This window comes from Typopeltis vanoorti, chromosome 5 (genome assembly GCF_054136105.1).
Source record: "Typopeltis vanoorti isolate ZY-2024b chromosome 5, IOZ_Tvanoo_1.0, whole genome shotgun sequence".
In the NCBI taxonomy this organism is placed as follows: Eukaryota; Metazoa; Arthropoda; class Arachnida; order Uropygi; family Thelyphonidae; genus Typopeltis; species Typopeltis vanoorti.
This window is the reverse complement of record NC_143553.1, coordinates 42,493,963-42,508,279: the sequence shown is the minus strand read 5'-3', so window position 1 is coordinate 42,508,279 and position 14,317 is coordinate 42,493,963.

The window sequence follows — 14,317 nt, the reverse complement described above, 5'->3', positions numbered from 1 at the left end:
TTTATTTTTAAAGTTTGATAAAGAGTGATCATACATACAAATTTCTGCTTATAAGCCATTTGCTTATAAGGATTACTTGTAGATGAGTGAGGCAAGTTAATCCCACATACTTCGAAGCTTGGGTTAGCTTTTATGAAGAGAGTGGGATTTTGCCATCACTATTTGTGTTGTTGCTACTGTTTATGTATGGAATGCAGGCATTGGATGCTAGTGATTTGTGATGTGAATATTAGTGTTAATGGTTTCTTAACTTTGTTAGTATATTTTCCAGAGTTCGTTTTTTAATGTTCTGTAGTTATCTACGTGTTTTAACTTTCTTGGTAGGTTGTTGAATTGCGTGGGTATCTGATGTGATCTCACAAAAGAACCGTATGAGTTGTTGAAGGGTGTGGGCAGAACCGGCGCTAGGGTCTTTGTTGCCCGCATGCAATTTCTATCTAAGCGCCCCTGTAACGATCCGGGCATGTGTGGTTCTTTTACGATAATAAACATTTAAATTATTTGAAATTTCTTAAATAAATTTTGACAGAACAGCCAGACGTTGGTTCGCTAAATATAACGAACAGGGTGGGGTGGGGGGGGGGGTGACTAGGCAGGATAATCGTTAAAAACCCGAATATTCAAAAAAATTCTCAAACGTTAAAGCAAATTTTGACAAAGCCACTTCACTTTAATCGTTGAATATAATGATACCGGGATTATAGCCTTCTCACCGACCCGAATCGCTAACAAAATTAAAATGAATTTTAATTAACGTTAAAATTTATTTGAACTCCAGTTTAATGAAAAAAAATTCTTGCACTTTACAAGTTACTAAATTGTTAGTAACTTGTAAAATATTTTTAATAATTTTTTTAAGTGGAACTATCTTATAGGAAAATAAAAGAAACTCAAGATAGATGAGAGAATAAGAAAAGAATTCAGAAATAATTAGAGCATTTTATATAAGTATTCAAAAAATAACATCTTTACAGAATGACAGAAAATAAATTAAATTACATAAATATATTTGAAATTTTTTTATTAAAATTTTAGGGTTGTTGATTTCATATTCACAAAATTAGAAATAATGGTCTTAACGTCTAATTCCGCACATATATCATTTTTAATAGCTATTAACGCCAAAATAACAAGCCTTTTTTTTGTGACATACTTGTTCTTAAGTAGGTTTCAATCAATTTCAACTTGGAAAAGGAACGTTCACCGCACGCTACACTAACAGGTAAGATTAAGAGTATTCTTAAAGCAAAAGTTAGGGAAAGATAAATTATTGGACAGAATAAAATTAAGAATATCGAAAGGGTTTTGAATATTTAAATTATCCTTCCGAAAAATATCCCGGAAAGCACATAACTCGTCATATAGTTTTATTGCATTTACGTCTTTATTGTCGCCGTCCTTCAAGAGAATCTCTAAATCGTCACAATTATTTTGTAAATCTTTGTTATTAATTTGTAGTAATCTATACAATAAATTGAAATTATCATAATATGTTTTTAGTTGTTCAAAACGTTCTTTAACGAACACACTGCAACCTCTAGAAGTGTATCAAATACATTCACTCTAAATTTATCTTCTGGCGATTGTGGCGTTTCGTCATGATGCTCGTAATCAAATTGTCGTGTCTTCTTTTGTCGTCGAACCTCTGAATCACTTTTAAATTCTTATTCTTCATCCACCTCGTCACTCAGTTCTTTTGCCATTTTTAGAACTTCTTTAAAATTTGCATCTGATCGATACTCTTGTAAGAATATTTTTAAGTGTTCGATAGATTCTAGAACAAGTGTAATGTTCATATTTTTGTCTTGAAGCATTTTACTCACAGGGTTTATTCTGTTAAGTAAATCATGCCAAGTTATAAGAGGGCAAATAAATTTGTAGTCCTGTATTTAAACTCAGCATGAAGCACATAATGTTTTTGCTTCATGCTGAGTTTCTTTATTAAAATTTTCATTATTTAAAATTTCAAAAAGTGCATCGTAAATTTCTCCTAACTGATATCGTACAGGGTGAATTGCATTAATTTTACTTTCCCATTGCGTTTCTGATGGCTGTTTCAATTTTAATTTTTTGCGAACTTTAAAAGGATTGCCCAATGTTTGAAAGAGAATGAAAAGAAATTGTATATTTTTTGAATAATTGCAAAAGAAACTAATTGTATTTGCATTCAGTTTGGCTGCATCGCTAATGATTAAATTTTGAGTACGAGCAGCACATGGCACGTAAAAAGCTCGAGGATTTTTGTTCAAAAGCAAATTTTGGAGCCCATATTTTTTCCCTTTCATATTTGCCCCATTGTCATACCCTTGACTTCGCATGTTTTCAATGGGAATGTTCCATTTTTTCAGTTGTTCCATTATTGTTGCACATAAACCACGTCCTGTGAAATATGATATATCTGCAAAACCTAAGAAGTTTTCCCTGATTTTGACAATTCGTCACAGGAAACAAAGCGAATAATAATGGACATTTGTTCTGTTTTACTTTCATCAGGTGTGCAGTCTAAAATTATGGAATAATATTTAGATTTTCGAATTGATAATAAAATTGTATCCCTGATTGCCTTACTTAAAGTTTCTGATATTTAATTTTGACTATCTTTACTCAAATAGTGTACTCTTTTTTTCCGTTTTAGGGCCCTTTCAACATGATTTTCCATAACGGGATCAAACTTCGCAAACAGTTAGACCAATTATAAAAAATTGTCATTATTCCTTCGATATAATTTATCAGATGATCTGCGAAAGCTAAATTTTGACTACCAAGGAATTTTATAATTTCAATCAAGCGTTCTAAAACACTCGTCCAATGTTTCTTTTCCATTTCACATATGCTTTGAGTCTGGCAATTTTTGTTTTTTAAATTTTTATTAAGTTTTCCTTCCATTTTAAGAAATTTTTCATGTGAGTTAAACTAGTCTCATGTCTATGCAAAGTTGCCCTTACATTTCTCCAATCGTTGTAAACTTCTACAAGACTACTTGATTCGGTAGGTGCGAAACGTTTGCAACAAAAGCAAAAAACAGAATTTAAAGTTTCGGAATAAACGAGCCATGTTCTTGGCACGAGCTCACCATTTTCCATTTTTCTATTATAATACGTTTCACCAAATTTACGACCATATGTATCTCTGGGATATATTATATTTTTCTTTTGAACAGGCCCATTTCAATAAAAACAACTCGTAATTTTTCATCAATGTTTTCCCATTTATCTGGATCTTCTAAATTTACAGAGACTAACAATGTGTTAGTTTCGTGGTCAACTACAACTAAATCTTCTCCTGACTGTTTTTCACTTAAATCATGCGTCTTGTTATTTTGTTCAATAGTTGCAATAGTACTTTCATTAAAACTGGATGATGTGCACTGTTTCTTCAACTCTGATTTCCGATGTAACGAGTTGGTTACAATCTGCATCAGAATATTTTAATTTTCTTAATTTTGTTTGTTTGTTTCTTAATATCTGCTTCTTTCGCAGCATGATGCTTACGATTTTGTGCACCAGGTAACTTTTTTTTTAAATTTTTGATTCCATTTTATTTTATACCAACAAGAAATTATTACACAACACGACACAGAGAAGAAATAATAGTCCACACTGCGCTACTGTCAGTAGCCCACAAGAAATTATTACATAACCCGACACACAGAAGAAATAATAGTCCGCACTGCAGTACTGTCAGTAGCCTACTGAGATGCGTACCATATGACTGGTTAACTAGTAACAAATGTTTTGTACGAAAATTCGTTTCTGTGCGTAAAACCCGTTCACCGTTTCACTTTAAATAGACAATAGTAGACACAACATTCAGCAGGGAAGCATTTAGCATACACCCGCTGCAAAATTGTAAACAGCCAGCTGATCAAAGAGGCGGCAATATACAATTTTGCAGCGTGTGTATGCTAAATGCTGAAATTTTTATTTGGTGTATCCGGCCTTATTTATTTTAATATTGATCACTCTAAGAATTTTTTGTTTTTATGATAAAAATTTTGTTTCTTAAAAATGAACTTATGAACCGTGCCCCGGCTGCGGCGTTCCCTTCGTAGCGGCGCTCGCATGCACTCCATGCTTTACATGGCCGCTTCCGCCGGCCCTGGGTGTGGGGATGTAGAGAGTTGTTTTAGGTCGTGTTATACGATATGTGTCTCTGTTGTTTCGATAGGTGATTTTGAAGTAATTCCTTGTTAATGCCATGTAGGGTTTCAGGTTTTTAATGCCTCGGAATTCTGGGTATCGCCATGTGCTTGTCGGATATTGGTTGTTGCCTTTAAAGGTGTCCAGATCACTGTTGACACGATTTTCCTGTGTAGTGTTTTTAATTTTGTTAGGTGGCTGTTTGATGTATTTGCATAGACTGTTATTCCGTATCTGAGTAGAGATTCGCAGATACCGTGATATAGGAGTTTTTTTATGTTGGGTGTAATAATGTCTTTAACTTGGTAGAGTTTTGCTGCGATGATCCGGAGTTTGGTGTGTAGGTATTCTATATGTTTTGTCCATTTAAGGTGGGAATCTATATGGAGACCGAGGTATTTTGCGTGTGTTACAGGTATGATTTCGGAATATTGGCAGGTATTTTTGTTGTTAATGCAGCGGTATGTGTGACAATGTATCGATAGTGATGCGGGGCGTGTGATTCTTGGGTTGTGTATTATCAGCATCTCTGTTTTTTGTATTTAGTTATTGTGGAATAATGCCTGTATCGAATATTATGTTCACGAGTTTCAAAAGTATTGGATTTATTTGTTCAAAGCATGTTATAAGGTCTGTGAGTCTTATTTTGTCTATTCATGGAGTGGTCTTTGGTTTTAGTTGTAGGATTGCTTCTTTCAGTTCCTGTTTTGTTATGGGTGGAAAATACATCGTTTGTTGTCGACTTTGTGTCGGTAGTTTTTTGTTGATCGTTGGTAGTTTGTCTTTGTTGAGTTGTATGATGTTGTTTGTGAAAGCATGGTTGAACGAGTCTGCTAGTTCCTCTTGGTTTGTATTCTGACCGATATTGTGCTGAAATTTTCTTTTTTCCGGTTACTAATTCGTTGAGTGTAGCCTATGTTTGCTTAATATTGTCGTTATATTCCATGAATTTTTGGAAGTAGTGGCGTCTTTTTGCCCTACGAATTTTGTTGTTAGTTTATTTCTTGTGTTTTTGTATAAGGTTTGTTAATGTGTATTACTGGGTGACTTTTTAAGTTTTTTCTATAGATTTTCTTTTACAGTTAGTATTTAGTATGTCGTCATTTATCCATGGATTGTTGTCTGTTTGTCGCCTCGTTTGTGTAGGTTTTGTTGCATTTTTGTATATTTCTGTGAACTTTACTTGAAAATTCTCGTATAATGTTTATTTTAAGTAGGGAATGTCAGTCTGTATTATTTACTTGGTTATCGACAATTCTCTTTAGTATGATCGAGTTTTGTCGACATTTGTGGTGGTGGAAAGGGGGGGGGTAGGAAACTTAATAAAACGAAGTTGAGAGAAAGTAGTGATCGGCAATTTTTACATTAATTACTGATGATGTATATGTATGGATGGGAGCCCGTATGTTGATATGATCAATGCATGATTATGTTAGTGAGTTATTGAGAATTTCTTCTCTTGTTGGGGAGTTAATGGTAGGGTTTATGTTGTACTGACTTATTATATCAAGATACAGTATGTGTTAGTCGTTGAAGAAGCGTTGCCAAGAGTATTTATGTTAATGTCTCCTATTAGGATGAGCCTGTGTGTTGTATGTTCGATGTCGCTTAGCCATGTTTCTAACTCGTGAAGAAAACTGAGTGGATTATTACCTGCGGGTCTGTATGTTGTGTTTATTGTGTATTTGATACTATTGTGGCTATTTGTGATTTCCAAAATTAGTGTTTCCGCATGTTCGAAGTGAGTTTTCTGTCACATTGTATTTTTTTTGATAAATGCCACAATGCCACCTCCTCTTTTGTTTGGTCTACATAAGTTGTAGGTTTGATAATTATTTATGTTGTATGCGTAAATTTCTGTGTCGTTTATTGCAACTTCGGTCAGTATTATTATTATTATTATTACTATTATTATTCGTGACGCCTCCAAGGAGTCCGAAGACTCATCGCGGGAGGACACCTACAACTGTCTCCATCACTACGCCGAACCTCTACTACCAATCAACCCCATCTACAGCCCACCACCACAACTAGTGTTTTTTGTCCGTAAATTGTCTGAAGGGCCGATTTGTCTGTATTCGGGATGGAAAACCCGAGTTTCTGGGAGAAAAAACCATGCTACCACCGTATGAGATCGGCTAACTCACCTTCGATAGAAAAAGTCAATATAAAGATTCCTCCCGTCAAGACGAGAATCGAAATTAGGTCTATTCCAATCAAAGGGCGCAATGTACCGTCGTTCTTCGAATTGCTACGGAGGCGCGATTGTATTAGCACATCGATGTTTATCATGGTATAATTGAGCTGTGTTATCAATGTAAGCCAGTGTTTTTATTATATATATATATATATATATATATAAATTAGCTAATGCCTTTTAATTCCTTATAGAGAGTAGGTGAGAGGCCTTTATACCCTATCTAGTTTTTGGAGACTGAGTGGGCAGTTCAATCTCCACCGGTAGCCAATCAGAGATAGCTAGGCCATATATATCACTAATTATAGCAGCCACCGGTGAAGAGGCTGGCAAACAAGTGCTGCCATCTCTTGGTACCTAACACTAACAAGATATGCCACTATCTGATATAATGTCAGTACTACCGTCGATTTTCTTGAGTATCCTGGAGGGAAAAAAAATACTTGCTTTTGGCAGAGATCGACTAACTTGAGAACCGGTTGAAGAAAGGTTTAGAAAAAGTTCCTCCAGTCGGCGACTAGATTTGAACTTAAGTCAAACTCCGAGCGACCAAGAGATAATAATATATATATATTTTTTTATTACATATGATACATACATTTGATTACATATGATACAACATTACATACATTTCTTTATATATGATACCTGCATTACATACATTTCTTTATATATGATACCTGCATTACATACATTTGATACATACATTGCATGCATTTGATTACATATGATATATACATTTACATGCATTTGATTACATATGATGCATATATTACATGCATTTGATTACATATGATACATATATTACATGCATTTGATTACATATGATGCATACTAGATTGCATATTTTTCTTTTAAAAAAATTCAATCCTTTTTTTAATTAAAACTATGATTAATATTGTGATTACATATTTACAGCATAAGTTTACCTATTTACAGCAGTTTTAATTCTATTTTTTTTTTTTTTGTAACAAAGAAATTCGTACACATTTTTTTAAATTTCTTTTCTTTTTTTCTTTGCTGTATAATGTATTAATAATAATAATAATAATAATAATAATAATAATAATAATAATAATAATAATAATAATAATAATAATAATAATAATACGGCATTTATTCATAATGAATTATATATATATATATATATATATATATATATATATATATATATATATAGTAAGTATTTACAATTTTGATTTTTTTTTTTTAGTATGTTTAAACACTGTAACTACAGCACAAAAATGTGATATATGGGTTTGGATTTTTTTTTTTTTTTTTAAAGCTTGGATGAGATGTAATTTTCCAGCTTTCATACTCGAAGCTTATTTGTAAGCTTATCTGAGGATGACACCAGTGAGTTATTATTTATTGGTTTGTTTGCTATGTTGGGAAGTTACGAAATCAAACCTATGTTTAATAGGTTTGATTTCCAACTGCAGCAGTGCAGTTAATTGAGAAATTCGAGCACGGCATGCGCACAACACAAACACACACATACGATAGCTTGGAATGTCTTGATGCGTCGCTGAACTGGAAGCTTGAACGAATGTATTCTGTTTCATTAATTTTGTATGGTATTTTGGGTGCGTGTTTCTTGTTCATAGTAAGTCCTTAGAGCTCATTTCAGGCTATTGTAGTTTGTAAGGTTTCTGTATTCAAAAGGTAATTTGTATATTATGTCTGGGATGTAGAAGTTTCGTGTGGCCTTTCCAAAGTGATTATAGTATTTATATGTGAAATAATTAGTTGTCTGAGGTCTTATTATACGGTATGTATTTCTGACTGTCCTGTAGTTGGCATCGAAATAATGTTTTAGCAAAGCTGCATAGTGACATAAGTGTCTTGCTGTCAGTATTTTGTGATCTGACATTGCAGTGTATGCAAACTCGTTATTGTCTCTTTGTTCCTAAAAGTTCAGTTTTTATCATTTTATACTGTAACGACATTAATCTATTTAGTTTGTAGGGTGCACAGAAAGCACATGTTGTTATAGTGTATCTTAGTATATTTTGGCATAGTGCTTTGCATGGTAGAGTTTTTAGTCTTGTGGGACCTGTCTTTAAACCTGTAGAGTTTGCCAGTTATTGTTCGGAGTCTGTTGTGTAGATGGTTTATGTGGCTATTCCAGTTCATATCTGCATCGAAGTAAGTTCCAAGGTATCGTATTGTTTCTATCTGAGTGATTGTAGTGGTTTTACTCTTCTGTGTGTTTTTTATGTTGAAGAGTGGATGTGGGATGGTTATATATTTGTTATCAACTGGTCGAGTCAGTGGATTTCTGAATATCATTAATTTTGTCTTATCTGAGTTTAGGTGTATGGAGTTTTTGGTGAGCCATTCTATGAGTAGATTTATGTCATGTTGCATATTTGTTTGGGCTATTCTTGCGTTATTATGGATGGATTTTATAGCTGTATCGTCTGCGTATTGAAAGATCTTACCTTTGAGGTGTAGCTGATTAATATCGTGCATGTAAATGTTGAATAGAGTTGGGGAGAGTACAGCTCCCTGTGGAACTCCACAGGTTACTAGTAGCTCTCTACTTCGGTTTGACCAGATACGTGTGATATGCTTTCTATTTTGAAGGTAGTTTGTAAACCACCTGTGCAGAGGCCCATCTATTCCAACATGACTCAGCTTTTCTAACAAATTTGTGATGTGTGAGTGTATCAAATGCTTTAGTTAGATCTATAAAGACTACTATGGATGGTAGTCTTTATAGATCTTACGTCTGCAAAGTCTCCCAAGAGAAATGTTGTTCCCTTATTTTTTATTATTGAAAACTGTATTGTGTTTGGAGGATAATATGAATGTTCTCTATATATGCAGTGAGTTTCTTTAGTACGATAGGCTCCATAATTTGATTGATAATTGGTAATGTTGCTATGGGTCTGTAATTGCTGATTAAATTTCTTTTTCCATGTTTGTATATGGCTGTGATTATGGCGGTATCTGTCCTGTTTAAAATATTTTATTTATTAATTTTAATAGGATAGGGTCTAAGCTAGTTGCATGTTGCTTGATATCCTTAGGTCTTATACCATCAATTCCTTGGCCTTTGTTTGGTTTGATTTGATGCATTACCGAGAGATGTTCTGTTTCTTTTATGGTTTAATAATAATAATAATAATAATAATAATAATAATAATAATAATAATAATAATAATAATAATAATAATAATAATAGTTTCACCTGTGTGGTTTGGATTGTATTGCGAACTATCACGTTATGGGATTTTTGTTAATATTAAAGCACATCAATACCATTTACAAAAATCCCAGCAGTAGTCTGGCCTGGTTGGTCGAGTGGTTAGCATACCTGATTACCAACATACAGGCTGGTTCCGAATTTTACCTCGGGCGGAGACGTGTTTTATTGTGTTAAGGTGGAAGATATTATCGCTCGGTGCGAGGCAAATTCTCTGCTTATTAGATGCCTTAAGCGTCTTATCGTTCTTATCAATACAGATTAATAATAAATTAAATTAAAATAGAAATTTCTTAGTTCACACTCGGTACTCCAACACCACAGATCTACGAAAGATGGTCTCATCAACATAAATACTAGATAAACACACATGCAACCTGACACTTATCTGGTCCCCAATATCCTGAACCTGACAATAAACGCTCAGCAACTAAATTCCAATATGCACATAGTAATGATATTCAAAAACCCATTAAACTTGTCAACTAACACCACCGAGTACTAACAAATTGATTTACCCATGCTTTGTGCATCATACAGCATCAATGAACCTATAATGGCACACATGTTAAAAGAATACTGTACAATAACATAAATTTAAAGCCAAAAGGCTATTTTAGAATTTTTATTATAGTAGTAATAACAATATATATATAAGTACACCATTTTAGCAATTCGTTAATAGAGGTATATGTAAGTTCGGTTCACTTAAAACCTTGATATTCCAGGTCTACCCACTCACTGACGAGACCTCAAAAAGGGTTGAAACCGGTCTGGGTAGTGACCTCTTCTCATAATGTAAAACAGTAATACATCTCCTAGGAGCTGCGTTTTACATTATGAGAGAATATTAAGGATAGTGACGGATCTTGCTCCACCTTTGCTCCGAGTTACCCTGGTGTTGTTCTTCCCAAGTGATTACTTACACTTGGGCTCGCCGATAGTTTTACGGCATGAAACTCTAGGATTCGATGGATATCGATCCGAGTTTCGTACCCGGCTGTACAATAATACGGGATTTACCATTCTCCCTTAAACTAAACATGAATTTAAATTATTGCCAAGCTGAAATGATTTCACTATGATAGGTATCCACACAACACACTCTGCCTAACTGCAAATGGCCTAAACCATAGCGTTTTGACAGACATCGAAACATAATCTACAAGGCATTAGATGAAAACTATTCAAGTGTAGTGATATTATTCGCGATTAATTCCATCCACAATAATGGAACATAAAATGCTGTGTGGTCATAAAACAAGATTGTAGACAACTAAATAGACTGATCAAAAACATTAAGGGATATTTTGGTTTTCTTATAAATTATAAAAAAAAAATCAGCAAACGCCGTTTTGACCCGTATAGAGAGTAGGCGAGGCCGTTTTTAAGCCCTATCTAACTTTTGGAGACTGAGTTGGCAGTTCGATCTCCACTGGTAGCCAAACAGAGATAGCTGGCCCAAGGTTATCACTAATTAATTGCACGCAGTGAAGAAGGCGGTTAGTAAGTGCCGCCATCTGGTGGTTTCTAACCCTAACACAATATATTTAATGTCTGAAAATAGTGTGGGTTCGACGGCCGATTTTCTGAGTTTACAGGACGAAAAACCCGAGTTTCCGGGAGGAAAAACCAGCTAGCCCGTGCCAGAGATAGACTAACTCTGGAACCAGTCGAGAAAAGGCTTAGAAAAAGTTCCTCTAGTCGCCGACTAAATTCGAACGCCTTTCATCGTGCGGTCAAGCGCTGCAGAGTGCAAACGCCACTTCTACTGAACTACACAGGCGCTTTAAAGTTATAAAATAAGTTACAAATGTAACACATTTATTTTAAAATATTTTAATATACAATAGTGTAGAAAACGCAAACTGCGTACAAGATCATGTTAAGACTTGTCAAAACGTTTCTTAGCTGTATTAGCATTTGGGGGAATAGAAAAGCTTGGGTGGTTTCGCTGACATCCACTGTGCATAATTATCACTTCATTTGTAAACTTGTGTCACCTACCACCCATTGTTTTGTTAAAAATGGCAGAGAAACATGATATCCCGGAATCCATGGCTTGGAGAGCCATTGGTCCATTAGAAGCTGGACAAACGAAGAAAGTTGTCGCTCAAGCGTGTCGTGTATCTCAAAGCTTAATTTCCCGACTTTGGAATCTCTTTCTGGAGACAGGAAATGTTTCAAGTCGTGTTCATGCAATAGATTTATATGCTCGAAAATCAATAGTTTGCATTGCCCTTACTGCAAATCACAAAAGAGCTCAAAGAATTTGGGCACAGGATCACCACAATTGGACAAATTAAGATTTGGCTCATGTCCTTTTTAGTGACAGTCCAGGATCAATCTGCAACCATATAACCGACGTATCTGGATATGGCGTGAAAGCGGAACAAGAAATAATCCACAGTTTGTTCGTGAAAGACCCCAGATTTTGGAACCTATAAGTCGTCCATATGCTGCCTGCATTTGGCCAAGAATTCATTTTTATGAATGATAATGTTCTTCCACACCTGTAAATTTACTACAAGACTGGTTTGAGGAAGAAGGTATTGAATTACAATCTGTTCACCAGATTGTATTTCAATCGAACATGCCTGGTATGCTTTAGGTAGGCGCGTTTCTGCGCGACTGGTGCTACCACGATCGCTTCAAGAGCTCTAAACTGTTCTCACAGAAGAATGGGGAAATATCCCACAAGAACTTTAATAAAATTAGTTTAATCCTTTATCCAAGTGTGAGCAAACAAAGTTTGCGCCTGAAGTATCTTCAGGACTAGAGTAAGGTGATACTACACCAGGGCAACTCGTTGCAAAGGTGGAGAAAGCTACCAACACTCCTATCTCAGTATCTCCTATAATGCAAAACACATCTCCTTGCGGATATGTCTAATGTTATGCATTAAGGGAAGGGCCACTACCCAGACTAGTTTCGACCTTTATTGAGGTCTCTTCAGTGGGAGCCAGGCCCTAGTGGAAATACCAGGCAGAAGCATTCGTAGGTCATCTCTACCTATAGGAGTTGCCAATTGGTGTGCCACCCTTTTTTAATAAATTACTCTGGATTTAGAGAAGGTTGTTGACAGTTTATTTTTCACTTGGTTAGAGTATAATAAAATTAGTTTAATCCTTTATCCAAGTGTGAGCAAACAAAGTTTGCGCCAAACTTTGGCGCAAACTTAATGGCCCTTCCCTTAATGCATAACATTAGACATATCCGCAAGGAGATGTGTTTTGCATTATAGGAGATACTGAGATAGGAGTGTTGGTAGCTTTCTCCACCTTTGCAACGAGTTGCCCTGGTGTAGTATCACCTTACTCTAGTCCTGAAGATACTTCAGGCGCAAACTTTGTTTGCTCACACTTGGATAAAGGATTAAACTAATTTTATTATACTCTAACCAAGTGAAAAATAAACTGTCAACATCCCACAAGAACTGTTTGATTCTTTTATCCAGTCCATGCAATCAAGATGTACCGCTGTTTGGGCTATTAATGAAGAACATACACCCTATTAAAAATTAAGAAAAGCGTTTTCGGATATTCTTGTTAAAATTTATTTCATGCTAAAATGTATAATTTGTTAAATTTGTAATAAATATCGATTATATAAACAATATCTCATCAATTACACCCTATCCATAAGTAAGAAATATTTATTCATGTGTAAAGTACCCAATATTTGTAATTATTTGCAGATATTTATAATTATCCGACAGAAACTAAAATATCACCTATTTGTTTTGAGCAGTGTATATTACATCTGTATAAAATAACATCTCTTCAAAAACCACTGTAATTTCCATTCTGATGGAGATTTTTTTAACCGAAATTACATAAGTATACTGTGGGCGGACTGCGATTATCACGTTCTAATTTTTACATAATTTGGTAATTTAGGTGGGAGATGAATTTCATCGTCGAATGTGAAGCCACTTCTGCCCTTATTGGACTCCTGAAGTAGCTTGATTGACAAAGTTTGCCATGTGGTCTTTAGACTATATAAAAATAAATTAAATATACTAAAATATATAAAACTGATAAACTGGTATAAAAAAAATCCTTAGCCTACTCATGGTACAAAATAAACTATAATAACCTTTGGCGGGTGGGAACCACAGATAAAAAAAAAACATCTACACGGAACATTTTCATCAATTTTCAGGCGTCCAACAAATGATTCCTACACTAAGCAAAGAAATTCATCTTTCTCATAAAGATATTTACAAATATCTTCACAGTGCGACTCGATCCTGAATGGTTGGAGAGGGAGAATTCGCTAGCTGTTATGGATCAAACCCGCGATGTATTACAGTCTGGTTAAAGAAACAAATATGTAAACGTAAAACTTGCAAATCACATTACCTAAAGAGAGGTCCGAACAGCTTCCCACTGCTATTAACGAAAACATGTAATCTGCGCATCATCCACTTAATGAAATATATTAAGAAATTATCATCCAAAATCATTCAATGAGAAGGAGTGTCTTCTTAAAAGCTACTTATTGAATGATAAGATGAATGATGAAGACGATGTACGATTCACTCGAGACTTTCAATGGTGTAATATTGTGCTCCCTGGAGGCATTGATGAGTGAGGAGAATATTCCCAAGTGATCTGGCACACTTTACCTTTTGTGAATATAACATTAAAATCACTTTTTATATATATATATATATATATATATATATATAGATATATATATATATAGATATATATATATATATATAAACTTCTATATATATATATATATATATATATATAGAAGTTT